The sequence below is a fragment of the Cryptomeria japonica genome, chromosome 6, assembly GCF_030272615.1.
Source record: "Cryptomeria japonica chromosome 6, Sugi_1.0, whole genome shotgun sequence".
NCBI lineage: Eukaryota > Viridiplantae > Streptophyta > Pinopsida > Cupressales > Cupressaceae > Cryptomeria > Cryptomeria japonica.
The window spans coordinates 191,955,106-191,968,554 of NC_081410.1; positions in this window are offsets into that span (position 1 = coordinate 191,955,106).

Here is a 13,449-nt window from a genome sequence, read left to right on the forward strand (position 1 = left end):
GGAGAATAATTGAGATTCAAGGAAGGGGAGAAACTATCAAGGGAGTTTCCAATCTTGATTTCATCCCCTTTGGCTAGGGGTAGAGAATAATCTATACCTTCTTCTAATGGTTCATCCCAAATAGTGAGGTTGTTGAAAGGAATGTTTGAAGTATTGTCAATTTCGGGAGAGGAGATAACATTGTTTATTAATTCCTCATCCTTAGGGGGAAGATCATCAATAGATGTGTTAAACTCATCCTCTTTCCTCAAAATATGTTCAATATGATCTTTAGGGGAGAGAGAATTAAGGAAATTGCTTATTATTTCATCTTCTTTCTCTAAGGGATGCTTATGGGTAAGACAAACTTTAGGAGAAGGGTAAGCATTTATCATTAACTCATCATCTCTAGTGGGAATTTTGTTGGAAAATGAAATGCCATCACTAGGAAATGTAGGGATAATGTCATCTTCTTGCACAAAAGGATCCTCATGAAGGGAGTGTTTTTTAGGAGGAACATGAACATATTTCTCCAAAGATTCATGCTTAGGAAGGAGATCTTTGAAAGAAGTGTTCATAACCTCTTGTTGCACTAACATGCCCCCATTGGAAGGACCAACTTTAGTAGAAAATAAGTCAATGTACATCAATACCTTTTCACTTAGAGAGGCATCCTGTAGGGAAGGTGAAGTAACATTAAGAAAGGTGTTTATGATATCATTCTCTTCCTCTAGGATAGCTAAATAGGAAGGGCACATTTTAGGAGAATTGTCAAGATCACTCTTAAAGTCTTCATCCTTAGAGCATGGGAGAGTCTCAAAGGGATTGGTAGAAACTTTTTTAGGCACTAAAATGTTGTTATAGATAGGGGGAGGTTCTTTAGGAGGAGGAAAAATTGAAACAAGGGAAGCTAACCCACTATCACATCTATGAAATGAATGCATCATGACAACAATTTTCCTCTTTCAAATGATAACACATGCAAAATAGAAGGAAATGTTTAATTTCAACCAATGCAAGCACTTAGAATGTAGATAAAATTTATGATTCAAATGAGTTCCTAAATCAGATTTGAAATTATTGATCCCAATTAAGCTATCCACAAGTTCAACTTTGAATTGAAAAATTAAGGTTTTAGCAAAAATTTCCTCTAAATTTTTAAATCTTGCAAGAAATTAAAACTTGTAAATACAAATTTGAATTTGAAATAGCATAAACACTCAAATTTGAAAACATAAATCAGAATTTAGAGAAGATTGGAGTTCACGTCGGGTTCACCAAAAATGTGTAGGAGAAAAAGAAACACTAAGCAAACATGCCCTAGTCTCACTTTCAACCACACACTTGTGGAATACGAAAGAGCCTAGAGGTATCACACAATTGGCTACTTCTTTTTGTGGAAGAGAGAGCCACGGGCTACCTATTAGGATTTCTATTCCTTTGTTGCAATTGAAAGATAAATGATGCAAGTTCAATCCCTAACCCCAAAGTGCGAGTATGAACTAATAACAAGATTGCAGAATTGAACTTAAACAATGGAAAGCTGTAAACACAAGGACAAGATAAGAATGTAAATGCCTACCTGGTGTTAAAATATGAATGAAAATGTTTGGGACGGGGGCGTAGGCGCCACTGTCCTGATTCTGCCCCTGAAACTGCTCCGGAAACTACTGTTTTGCACTCTGGAAAAGCTATCAAAAATGTTGAAAATGATGTCTGTCAGGAGGACCAGGGCGCCCAGCGCCCCTGTCCCAGGGACCAGGGCGCCTAGCGCCCCTGTCCTGGCAGGACCAGGGTGCCCCACGCCCCTGTCCTGGTCTTTTGCTCTGAAATTTGGTGGGAAGGTTGGTCTCAGTCTGCTTCTCCCGGATCTGCAACCTGCGGCGTCGTCCGAGTCCCGAAACCTGCACTTTCACTTGAAAAGGTGTTTGGGTGGCTATATAGGGTTTTGCCTTAGTCAAACCCCCGCTTCGGTGATTTCCACCTCCATGAATAGCCAAGTTGTATTGTAAAAATGTATTGTGTGTGCAGACCTAGTGTGTGTGCAAGGTCCTAAAATGCAAGAAAGCAAACTAAAGCAACCTAGAAAGTAAACCCTAATTGCTTGTAAACGATAATGTAAATGCTCTAAATCAAGATGCAAAGTGATCTAAAGCATGAATAAAGGATATATTGAAGCTTATGCAAAGACATGAAAACAACATGAAATCATACCCAACCCTCAAGGGAGGAGTACAAGCCAATCTTCAGTCGGTAATCTCCTATTGTTCTTCAATGTCTTCAAAGCTCTAAATGGATGAATGAAATTGATAAATGCTTGATAGATGGATGTTGAATGTTGTTGAAGTCTTCAAAGATCGGCTCTTTCGCTGCATAGAAGGTCCCTCCAAACAAAATTCGGATCCTTTCAAATGAAGAAAGAGAGCTCTTATATATGAAACCCTAGGTCTTCATTTCGTCTTTTGGCCGACCTAGAGATTGAATATCCCGCCAATTTCTTGGGGTTAAGATTTATTTTATGATTGGATCTTCCTCCTAAAATTTTGGGAAAAATGTCCGGGACCATGTGCACTCCGGGCGCCATGGTCCTCTCCGGGCGCCATGGTCCTGACAACTTTTCACCAAATTTTCAGGGCCATCGGATATGATGATTTTAGAGAGAATCCTGAAGTTACAGGTGATTTCGAGATGTTTTGACCCCCGAAACCAAGCTGCCAAGTTTGAAATAGGGCCTAATTAGGGTTTTTGATTAAATGATGTATTGGAGGAATAAATTGAAAGGGGCACACTTTAATGAAAGGGCCCAACTTTATGATATGGGAGATGATAAAATAGGACCTTAGACCTAATTAATTTGATTAATTAAGTGCTAAAGGGGAAATGCAATGCAAAATGCAAAATGCGCCAAGGCGGGTGCTAAACTAGGTGTGAAATTGTACCACCCTAGCAAGTGCGTACAATTTACGATGCTACACATACCCTCTAGCACACCATATGACCTCATAGGATCATATAGTGTCATACGGGGTCCTAAGGGGCCATACATGTGTTTTAGCACGTGTGACCCCTTGGGACCCCATATGACCCCTTTTAATGTCCTAGTAGGTATCACATACCCCTTAAGACACCATATGACTGCATAGGATTATATAGCGTCCTACAAAATCATATGGGGTCTTAAAGGGCCACACATGTGTGACCCCTTAGGACCCCATAAGACCCCTTTTAAAGTCCTAGTATGTACAACATACCCTCTAGGACACCGTATGACTCCATAGAATCATATAGTGTGCTACGAGGTCATATGAGAAAAAATAATTTAATATAACTGTGTAGGGGAAAAATCGAGACTAGGTTAACATGTCCTAATCCTACCTTTTGACACACATTACGGAATACGAAAGAGCCTAGAGGTATCACACAATTGGCTACTTCTTCTTGTGAAAGAGAGAGCCACGGGCTACCTATTAGGATTTCTATTCCTTCGTTGAAATTGAAAGATAAAATGATGCAAGTTCAAGTCCTAATCCCAAAATGCATGTACAAACGAATAACAAGATTGCAGAATTGAGATCAAACAATGAACAGCTATAAATACAAGGATGAAATAAGAATGCAGATGCGTACCCAGAGTCAAAATGTGATTGAAAATGTTTGGGACGGGGGTGCGGGCACCACTGTCCTGATACAGTGCCGGAAACTGCTCCTGAAACTACTATCTTACACTCTGGAAACTGTCAGAAATGCTATCTGTCAGGAGGACCAGGGCGCCCAGCGCCTCTGTCCCAGGGACCAAGGTGCCCAGCGCCCCTGTCCAGGTAGGACCAGGGCACCCCATGCCCTTGTCCAGGTCTTTTGCTCTGCAATTTGGTGTGGAGTGCTGTCTCGACCTGCTTTTCCCGGATCTGTCACCTGCGGCGTCGTCCGAGTTCTGAAACCTGCACTTATATCTGAAAAGGGTATGGGTGGCTATATAGGGTTTTGCCTTAGTCAAACCCCCGCTTCGGTGATTTCCACCTCCACGAATAGCCAAGTTGTATTGTAAAATGTATTGTGTGTGCAGACCTATTGTGTGTGCAAGGTCCTAAAATGCACGCAAGCAAACTAGAGCAACCTAGAAAGTAAACCCTAATTGCTTGTAAATGACGATGTAAATGCTCTAAATCAAGATGCAAAGTGATCTAAAGCATGAATAAAGGATATATTGAAGCTTATGCAAAGACATGAAAACAATCATGAAATCATACCCAACCCCCAAGGGAGGAGTACAAGCCAATCTTTAGTCGGTAATCTCCTATTGTTCTTCAATGTCTTCCAAGCCCTAAATGGATGAATGAAATTGATAAATTCTTGATAGAGGGATTTTGAATGTTGTTGAAGTCTTCAAAGATCTGCTCTTTCACTGCATATGAGGTTCCTGAAAACAAAAATCAGATCCCTTCAAATGAAGAAAGAGAGCTCTTATGTATGAAACCCTAGGTCGTAATTTCGTCTTTTGGCCGACCTAGAGATTGAATTTCCCGCCAATTTCTTGGGGTTAAGCTTTATTTTATGATTGGATTGTGCTCCTAAAATTTTGAGAAAAATGTCCGGGACCATGTGCACTCCGGGTGCCACGGTCCCGACAACTTTTCACCAAATTTTCAGGGCCGTCGTATATGATGATTTTAGAGAGAATCTTGAAGTTACAGGTGATTTCGAGATGTTTTGACCCCTGAAACCAAGCCCCCAAGTTCAAAATAGGACTTAATTAGGGTTTTTGATTAAGTGATGTATTGGAGGAATAAAATGAAAAGGGCACGCTTTAACGAAAGGGCCCAACTTTATGATGTAGAGGATGATGAAATAAGACCTTAGACCTAATTAATTTGATTAATTAAGTGCTAAAGGAGAAATGCAATGCAAAATGTAAAATGCACTAAGGCGGGTGCTAAACTAGGTGTGAAATTGTACCACCCTAGCAAGTGCGTACAATTTACGACGCTACATTTAGCCCCCACTTTAGCGGTCATATGAGTACTACGTGCATATGCAAGCTAAAGTACAGAAAAGTAAACATCATTTGAAAAATGATATATCCATAAGTTGTCGGATGAAGCCCCCAGCGGTATCTACAGTACACAGTTAGGAACCGCACGCTACAAAACACACGTTAGATCACAAAATCACCTAATGCTTACTAAGGAAAGTGATGAAATTTGTGAGTAGCTATATGCCCCCCCCTGTTTCGACTTGCTTATTACAGAGGTGAAACAGGGTAGCATGTTTACTTACAACAAATTGTGTAAGAGAGTATTGATGAGGGATGTTCACTGAATAGGCTTCATCAGAGCACTTTTTGGAACATCTCGAGAGTAGGGGAATGAAAATACGATTCCTACGCAACAAACGGCTCGAAAATCGCATCTCCCAAACTCAAGTTATGATGAAATGAGTGATAGAGGAAAATTAGGGTTTCGAAAGTAAAGGTAAAGGAATGAAAGTATATACTTTGAAAGTGACATTTGCATTTGTCACTTTGTTGATTTCAGAATACTGTTCATTGTAGTGGAGCCCACATAGCCATCATCATGCCTTCACGATGATCGGAGCGTCCCACGAGGATTGAGATCCTGCGCCAGGCCGTGATCGACGACGAGCCACTAGATGAGGTGAGTTGACTGAACATTGACTTTTGATTTTCCGCATTTGACTTTTTGTGATCGTTTGTGGGCCCTGAAGTCTGACCCGGGCCCCACCCAGGGCGCCATGGTCCCTGTGGGGCGCCATGGTCCCCTCAGGGCGCCATGGTCCCTGACAGGGCGCCATGGTCCCAATCAGGACTTGGCAAGGGATTTCAGGGTAAGCATACGATGTTCGACAGTTTGCATGAGTGATTTTGATGATCGAGTACTGATTACAGTTATGTTTTTGTGTTGCAGGGTCTCCCATACATGAGAGAGAATACAGCGGGACAGATTCTTCGCAGTTTGCGAGATCAGGTTCTACAGCTGACTCAGGCAAAGAGAGACACATTGTCAATCGTGGGATTATGGTATGCGATCCTCATGCCAGCCATTCGGTTCCATCCTGCGATGCTGATGGCACTGATGGAGCAATGGGATCCTGACACATGCACATTTCATCTTCCAGTAGGGGAGCTGATGGTTACACTTGAGGATGTGTACCGCATACTTCATCTTCCTATCAGAGGAGCTACTGTTACATACGCGACCGATCGGTCAGTGGAGGACCATCAGAGAGAGCAGGTATATTACATAGGGAGAGTCATGCCGAGCGAGACGAGAGGTCGCATCATGGTCAGCTGGCTCTTACATCCTACAGGAGAGGTGCCCCTTGTGAGACGCCTTATGATCGCCATCATAGCACTAGCCGTCTGCCCTAATGGGCGAGGTACGCATATGCATGGGGGTCTCACATGGTGCATCAGAGCTATGGAGAGACATAGGAGAGTATATGCTTGGGGTCGGAGTATGCTTGCACATCTCTATCACGACCTTGAGGAGTATGTGTTTGGACAGGGTTGCAGCTTGATGACATGCACACTTCTGCAGGTGTGGATATTTGAGCACTTCACATGCACCAGGCCTGTCGGCTTTCCGATGAGTACAGCTAGCGAGCGACCTAGGGTGTTTTCTTATCCACTTACCAGCGAGTGGAGATTTGGAGATCTGTTATATTGGAGAGTGATTTTTGATAGATTGACAGCCGAGGTGACAGTATGGAGACCCTATCTGCAGATGCACAGATGGGATGGGATGGAGAGACAAATAGCATGCTTACAGAGGAACCACCTACTGTAGGGACGATATTCACATATCATAGTCCCATTCTACTTCGACCGAGTATGGAGGCAGTTTGGGCTAGAGCAGTGTGTTCCAGCCGATGTGCCCATCTATACTTGACACTCACGAGTCCTTCCCAGGCCTAGAGCAGTAGTGAGACTGACGATAGATGACATCGAGACTACAGATATAAAGGGATCTGATCAGGATGTAGTCACTGATTACTCTACAGAGCCTGGAGCACAACGCAGGTATGTCTCATGGTTTATGAGATCATACCCAGGGCCTATCTTTCCACCAGATCACCCGACAGGCCATCCAGGCCCATGGAGACATGGAGACCAAGATGAGGACCAGGGATCCAGGTCAGAGGAGCCAGAGGAGGGAGAGGGTCATGAGGAGGCAGGGGATCCTGATCCACCCACAGGAGATTAGCCTAGTGCCGAGGAGGAGGAGGAGGAGGAGGATGCAGGTGAGGATGCAGACGAGGATGAGGATGAGGATGACGAGGAGGAGGAGGATAGAGATGATGAGGAGGGGTCAGATGTAGCTCCTCACCATTCAGGAGATGATACCATAGCTCTGGATCCTCCTCTTATTCCCCAAAAGGGGGAACACGAGGCGATACGGAGACCTATTTCTAGTACCGTCCAACCTACACCCATCATGCACAGATTATTCGAGTGAGGGGAGCCTAGTAGTTCCCAGTCACAGATGCTACCATATCATGATCCCTACTGGCGTGAGGGAGATCCAGGTATAGTAGGTTTATGTTGATTGATTAATGTTTTGATGATATAGAATGGTACTAATATAAAAATCTGTTCTACTGCTACAGCTAATGTGCAGGAGTGGCGTTCCCTGATTCAGCAGGCAGTGACAGACATTTCCACGATGGCACAAATCCCCAGTTCCTCACAGATTGCTTATAGGCCTTAGGGGAACGCGGGTAGGCATGAGGACTTGTTTTCCCCATTCCAAGTATAGGTAGACATATGGAGGGAGAGAGAGAGTCCTATCAGAGGACCTTCAATGGGCGTGACGGGATCTAGCAGCTGCTCAGGCCGAGGCTACTTCCTATCGCACGATCCTTATGGATAGGGATCGTAGGAGTTCCTCTCGGAGTGACTCGCGGTCTATATCGCGCTACACACCTATGGGTCCACCTGCACGGCCGGATCAGGAGGGAGCATCTAGTCGACACTCTCCAACCACCAGCCCTAGGGATAGGAGATGATTTTATGATGTAGGATAGGTCACATTTTGGATGTACAGTGACCTATATTTGTATACGATCCACATATATATATATATACATGCTTCTCGTTGTCTCAAATGTGTTATCTTTAATGCTTAAAACAATGTATATTTTGCTTTGATTAAATCTAATACATTTGGTAGATGTACATGTATGTTCAGGATTTAATTTCCATGTGATTGATTTCTCAATGCTCCATGATTAAATTGATACATGTGTGACTTAATTAAAATATTTAATCAAGTACTACATTGATGATAGGGAAGAAATATGCATTAAGTCTAAGAATCATATAACTAATGTGATATAATTTTGAACTTAAACACAACATGATACAATCCTACTTAACGCATAAGACATTGTATAATATGCTAGCATAATGGAAATGTAAATCTTTTACAATTACATTAAATGAATTCAAGACAAACTATGAAGTAAGGAGACACACTTGTCAAGAACGAAGCAATATAGATTAAACACCATAACATTTAATTCTATTTTGCTCTAATTAGAAGATACTAACATATTACCTAATGTTGAAGAACTGAAAAGAAGATAAATAAGGAATGAAGAATTAAGCATAATATCTACGCAAGTGCATAGCATTGATAGGTTCTTTAAGAGGCGTACCATCTACATCCGCTATTTTGTAAGCACCTGATCCATAATCTTCAATAACGATGTATGGTCCAAGCCAATTAGGACTAAATTTTCCCTTTTCTGCAGGTAAGGCATTCACATTGCGCTGATTCTCATAGAGGACTAAGTCACCTACTGAGAAGGAATGTTGAATAACCTTATCATTATAGCTTCGTTGTAGAGTTTTGTGATACACTTGAATATGCTCAAGAGCGTTTATACGCTGTTCATCAAGCATCTCAAGCTGTTGAAGTCATTGTTCTCTATAAGAGTCATCATCTACTATACCTTTGAGAGAAACCCTGAGTGATGGAATCTCTAACTCTAAAGGCATAATAGCATCAACACCATAAACAAGATTATAAGGAGTAGTTCCTGTAGCAATTCGTACACTTGTTCGATAGGCCCAAAGAGCATAGATTAGCTGATTACTCCAATCCTTACCATGCTTATTCACGATTTTGCAAAGAATTTGTTCAATTATCTTATTGGATGATTCAACTTGACCATTTGACTGAGGATAGTATGGTGTAGAAAATCGATGTTTGATATGATACTTCTCGAGGAATTTCTTCATGTCCTTGTTCTTAAATGATGTCCCATTATCTAAGATTATAGTGGAAGGTATCCCGAATCGAGAAATAATGTTTTCTAGAAGAAATTGACAAATCACTTCAGCAATAGTAGAGCGAAGGGGAATAGCTTCTACCCACTTTGTAAAGTAATCTGTTGCAGTTATAATGAAGGTGTGTCCTTGAGATGAAGGAGGAGAGATTTTACCAATGAGATCCAAACCCCATGCGGAAAAAGGCCAAGAAGATACTTGAGAACGAAGTTCTTGGGCAGGAGCATGAATTAGATTATTGTGTTGTTGACATTGATGACATTTCTTAACAAATGAAAAAGAATCCTTCTGCATAGTTTGCCAATAGTATCCCATACGAAGTAATCTTTGAACCAAGGATTTGCCTCCGAAATGCCCCCCACAGGCACCTGAATGTGCCTCTTCAAGAGCAACGGGGATTTCCAATTTGTTAAGACAGCGAAGGAGAAGACCGTCATAACCCCTTTGGTAAAGGACATTAGAAGAATGATATATCTAGCAGACAGCTTGCAGATTCTAGCCCTAGTGTTCCTATTGGCGGAATCAAGAAAGGTACCATCGGTCAAATATCTTACAATATGCGAATACCATTCGTCTAAATCTACAAAGTCACAACATGTTACCAAGCTAGAATCGTCTACAATAGCTGGAGAAATAAGGTTGTGAATAACAAATTTAAGATCAACCATAGGGTCCTCTAAAGATACAAGAGAGGCCACACATGCCATTGCATCTGCATGTCGATTATCTTTTCGAGGAACCGGTTCCATGGTATAAGAATTGAATTTTTGTAATAAAGAGATGGCAAGATCTTTATATTGTGATAATTTGTCTTGTTTTGCTTGATACAGTCCTGTTACTTGCCTTATAATCAATTGCGAATCTCCATAAATATGTATGTGTTTTATGTTTAGAGCTAAGGTTGCTTTTATTCCTGCTATAAGAGCCTCATACTCAGCAATGTTATTGGTACATAGGAAATTTAGACGATAGGATAAGGGAATAGATTTCCTTGTAGGAGAAATCAGAACAACACCTGCCCCCGATCCCGTATGACACTTAGAACCATCAAAGTATAATTCCCAAGTTTCATCTTTCTCTATAGAAAGAATGAAGTCATCGGGGAAAGACTCAGAATTAGGGAAGGAGAAAGGTGAAGGGGCATCAACTAAGTGGTCAGTCAATGCTTGTCCTTTAATTGCTCTTTGTGAAACAAATTTAAGGTCAAATTCGGTTAACATCATAACCCAATTAGCTAGGCATCCTGATAAATCAGTTTTAGAGAAAAGATGCTTCAAAGGATCAAACTTTACCATGACGTGGACTTCTGAATTTAAAAGATAATGTCTCAATTTCTGAGTCGCAAACACCAAGGCCAAGCATTGTCTTTCTATTGCAGAATATCGGGTCTCATAATCGAGTAAGGTATGACTTATGTAATAAATCAAACATTCCTTACCATCTTTATCATGTTGTGCCAACAATGCTACAAGAGCATGAGAGGAAGTGGCTGTATACAGAAGGAAGGGTTTAGAAGGTTTGGCAGTTTGAAGAATAGGAGGACTAGCCAAATACACTTTTAAATCTTCAAATGCTTGCTGACAATCTTCGTTCCATTGAAAAGTGATATCCTTTTTAAGAAGTTGAGTAAAAGGAAAAGTACGATCCGCAAGTGGAGATACGAACCTATGAATAGCTTGAATCTTTCCTTGTAAGCTTTTAAGTTGAGACACATTTCTAGGAGGTGGCATGTTGACAATAGCATCTATTTTCTTAGTGTCCACCTCGATCCCATGATGCGAAACTATGAATCCTAATAGTTTTCCACTATCCACACCGAAAACACATTTTCGGGGATTCAAGCGCATGTGATATTTACGAACTCTTTCAAAGATTTGATGAAGGATTTTAATATGATCTATGTGAAGAATGGATTTGGCTAAAATATCATCAACATAATCCTCTAAAATCTTATGCATATAATCATGGAAGATAAGGGTCATCGCTCGTTGATAAGTTGCACCGGCATTTTTAAGTCCAAAAGGCATCATTATCCAACAAAACGTACCCCAAGGAGTGGTGAAAGCGGTTTTAAATTGATCTTGAGGGTTAATGAAAATTTGATTGTATCCTGAAAAACCATCCATGAAGGATAACAAAGCACGTCCTGCCGTAGAATCAACTATCATGTCAATGTTTGGAAGGGGGAAATCATCTTTTAAAGAAGCCCTATTTAAATCTCAAAAATTGGTACACATTCTTATTTTGTTATCTGGTTTAGCCACAGTGACAATGTTTGAAATCCATGGGGAATAGTCAATAGGGCGAATAAATCCAGCCTCCAATAATTTTTCAATCTCAGCCTTAACAAGCAGAGCCACCTTAGGATTCATTTTTCGAATCTTTTGTTTCACGGGCTTAGCATCAGGGACTAAGACAATGTTATGAGTAACAATCTTAGGATCTATACTAGGCATGTCAGAGTATGTCCAAGCAAAGATCTCAGGGAATTCATGCAATAAATCTTCATATTGTTTTTGTTCCTCTTCATCCAAACATTTTCCAATTTTAATAACTTTCTCTTTATTGCAAGGATCCATCTTAACATCAGTGGTGTCACTTATGAGAAGATTACTTTGTTGAGGAGTATCCTTTAACTGAGGGAATTCTTTCACAATCTCATCATTAGCAATCTCTTTTCCAAAATAGGCTTCAGTGTTCAAACAATAAGAGAGTCCCCTATTGTGATGATAACGAGGAAGAGTGTCATAGGCTCCCAAGAACTCAGCTAAAGCATCATCGGTAGGGAAGATATCCAAAGCATAGTCACACGAAGGATCCCCATCAATATACTCAAGGTGTTGCAGGGATAGAGATGTAGAAATAGCATTAACACTAATACATGGTCTTTTAGAAGCTTTAGTGCATTTGCAGGGATTATAGCCAAGTCCAAAGGCATAATTGTGAAAATTAGTCTCTAGAGGAACTTTTATCCCTTGTTCATGAGCACCACAACCTTTTCCATGATACCCATGCTTAGCAAAAATGTGAAAACCACGACCATAACGATCAGCCATTTCAGAAAGAGAAGGTGGTTTTTCATAAGATAAAGAATCAAACTCTTCATAATTAGAGGTGTGAGGAGAAGAAGTTTGAGAAGCGGCCACAAAATTATTACTCATAGGTTCAGGTAAGATTGACTGATTTTTAGTTTCTTCCTTCTTTTCAACTTTAAGCTCTCTAGAAGGAACCTTATATTCACCTACAAAGGTAGGATTGAAATCAAGAGATCCCCAATCGTCTTCTGTGAGAACCTTCTCAGGATCAAAATCTTTCTTATGTGCAGATTCAAGTCGAGAAGAATCTTCTTCAGGAGCTCCAGACTCATCCAAAGAATTTTGATCATCAGAGAGCGAAGATTCATCGATAGGTATCTTGTTTAAAGATTCATCACTAGACGAGGATGGCTTAGAAGAACCCCCTTTGGAAGTAGATGTTTGTAGACAAGCTTGGAAATTAGTATCACCTATCAAGGTATATGTCTTATTGTTATAGATAAATTTAACTTGTCTATGCAATGTAGAGGGGATAGCTTGCATACTGTGAATCCAAGGCCTCCCTAATAACAAGTTGTATGTTAAATTTCCCGACATAACATGGATAGGAGTAGGCAAAGTAACAGGTCCTACTGTGAGAGGTAAGGTGATAATACCTAATGAAGTCTTAGCCACATTGTCAAAGCCTCGAATGGGACGAGAGTAAGGCTCAATGAGGGATGCATCCACATTCATTTTATGCAATAGATTAATGCTACACACATTAAGGCCAGAGCCATTATCTACTAGTGTTCGTCTTATAGCAATGTCTTTCATGATAACCACAATCATCAAGGGATCATATTGTTGTTGAATTTCACTAGTAGGCAACTCATCTTGGGTAAACACAATTTGAGCTTTAGGAGTCATCACAGAGTTAACTAAAGATGCTATATTACTAGATGTATTCGGCGGAGGAACATTCAAATCTTTCAAGGAATCTTGTAACATTCCATGATGAGCAGAAGAAGTTTGAATCAAATCCCAAAGGGATATCTTAGCAGGGGTAGCTTTAAGTTGTTCTATGAGATCATATTCCTTACCTATAACTTGCGAAATACGGGGAGCTTGTGGAAGAATTGGTTGAGG